The sequence below is a fragment of the Alligator sinensis genome, unplaced genomic scaffold (assembly GCF_000455745.1).
Source record: "Alligator sinensis unplaced genomic scaffold, ASM45574v1 scaffold844_1, whole genome shotgun sequence".
Taxonomy (NCBI): Eukaryota; Metazoa; Chordata; order Crocodylia; family Alligatoridae; genus Alligator; species Alligator sinensis.
Window position 1 is genome coordinate 190,261 of NW_005842715.1, and position 2,529 is coordinate 192,789.

Consider the following 2,529-nt stretch of genomic DNA (forward strand, 5'->3'; position numbering starts at 1 on the left):
TGGTCAGCCAGGGAAGCCTCCTGGCCCCTTTCCCTTTTACCTCGTACGGGGATTGTCTCGCTTTGTGCCCGAAGGATCGTTTCCTTAAGGCACAGCCACCCTTCTTGGGCTCTCATCACTTCAAAACTCCTACTCTGCAGTGCGTCCTTGACTAATCGCCTGAGTTCATTGAAATCAGCTTTCCTAAAGTCTAGCACTTTCACCCTACTAGTTACCTTACCCACTCGACGTCTGATGGTGAATTCTATTATTAGGTGATCACTGTCCCCCAGATGGCTACTGATCTGTAGGTCCCCTACCATGTCATCCCTCATTGCCAATACCAGATCCAGTATGACATTCCCCCTAGTGGGACCGTGTACCTCCTGTGTCAGGTGGAGGTCCTGTACACAGGTTAGAAACCTGCGTGAGCGGTGGGACTTTGCGGTCTGTGTCTCGCAGCAGATGTCCGGGTAGTTTAGGTCCCCCATGACTACCGCCTCTCTAGCTTTTATGGTCTCCGAGAGCTGCCTCAAGAGCCCCGAATCTATTTCTTCCCCTTGATGTGGGGGCCTATAGCAGACCCCTACCACCAAATCCCTTTCTCCTTGCCCCCCATGTAGCCTAACCCACAATCCTTCTACTTCCTCATCCTTGGATTCTGTCTTGATGAGGGTCGATGTATATTGCTCATTGACATAGAGCACAACCCCTCCCCCTTTTTTTCCCCAGTTTCCCTCGTTTCATGAATGTAGAAACGAAGGCACTGGAAGGTGAAGTAACTTGCATAAGATAATTATCACAGATCAAATCCTTTAAGAACAAAGTCACAGAATTGAGGTCCCCTAACTTTCATTTTTTTTTGCTGAACTCGTTAAACAATACAGTTTTTAACAGCATAATGAATCAGGGGCTCAACCCTCTACCTGTATCTACAGTTTCTAGCATCAAGGAGTCCTGATCTTGCTTGATGTTTCTAGAGGCTTCTGCAATACAATAATAAATAATACATCTGAACTCTTCAGCTATGGTTCATTTCTTGAAAATTAGGCATACTACTAATATACATTTATATATTTTTGAGTGTACGCACACTATGTAAATATAGCAGTGTGCCTAATTTTCAAGAAATGAACTGTAGCTGAAGAGTTCAGACTTATCAGAATTTCTCATGTTTTGGGTGCAAGCTTGTTAACGAACTTTTTTTAAAGCCTGAAACGTCCAAAGCTAATACCACTTCATTAATGGCATTTGATGTCTGAGTCAAACTCCTAATGTTCTAAAGTCTGATCTTGGTACTCTGAGGTCAGTGTCTCCTGCAGGGAAGGTTTCAAGCTTTTTGCTACAACAAGACTACCCTCTTCTCAGAATTGTACCTGGCCCTCTTCTTTTTGCAAGCTAGTAGGGCATTGTTGCAACACTAATGGAATATTGACGCAATTGATTTTTAGACATGTTTTGGTGGGAAGAATTAACTTGTAGTATTAAAAAAATAAATAAATAAATAAATGCTAGTGAGCATCTGTAACTGTTGGTAGCTACAGTCTGATAATGATTTATTTATATCTTTTCAGTTTGCCTTTTGGAACACAGTTTCATTTTTGTTTTTAAACTGTACTTAGCACTCAGTGCCTAAGGGTAAAACATCATTAAATACTCAAATAGACAAAATTAAACAGCAGAGCATTCATATTTCCCCCCTTCTTAGACAAATATTTGTTTAATATCTATCTTCCCAGAAATACTAATTTGGTGTATGACATCTAAACAGTTGAAGATTCCTTCAATACTTTAAAAGGAGGCAGTCATTTTCCAAGGAACTATTATGGTCTCATAGCGTGAATTGTAATGAGCACGGATCCTAGTTTTCTGCGGTGGTGAAGGATTGAGAAATCTCCATTTAAAAAAACAAAACAAAAACCCAACAAATCTGTGGAAAAATGCAGAAACCATATTTTCCTACAACTGAAGCGCAACGGTATCCCACAGCAAACAACACCAATTCTGCTCTTGATTTTTGCTGCAGTTTTTGCCTCTTGGCCAGTCAGCAGCAAGGGGGAGGTGTGCTGTTGTGGGTTTTTTCCATGGTGTACAGAAAATTAGGACCCCTGGTAATGAGTGAGAAGCACTATAATGATGTGTGAAGTGCTGTTGCTATGAAGAACAGACTCGGGAAGAAAAGTAATATGAAAGAATAAAAGAACTCGTAACTGTAGGAAAATTTATGGGATTATTCATCTTTAAAACCCTGGCAATGAATTTTGGTGTACTGAGATGGTTTGAACGAGAAAAACAGTCTGAAATGTGGAACTGGGGCAGTCCTCTGTTCTAATCCTTTTTTGATGTCTGCCTGTGTGTCTGGAGCAGCACTTATTTCTGGAGCTGTAAAAGGGAGATGGTATTTTCCTGCTTCAAAGGACTCTTGTGACCTTATACTTAGTATTTTTGTCAGTCTTGGACAGGTACCATACTGTACTGATTGTCTCTCAAACTGAGAGAGACTTTGTATGAAATGTTTAATGCTTTTGTGCACCCCCCCCCCCCCCCCCA

General features: G+C 41.3%; 1 protein-coding gene across 1 annotated transcript in view; it reads right to left on the bottom strand.

The window, feature by feature from the left end:
• The window catches only part of LOC106722809 (histamine H3 receptor-like), a gene marked incomplete at its 5' end in the record, with an annotated part of 8,382 nt that overhangs the window by 5,200 nt on the left and 653 nt on the right, over positions 1–2,529 (bottom strand). The window lies entirely within an intron of this gene.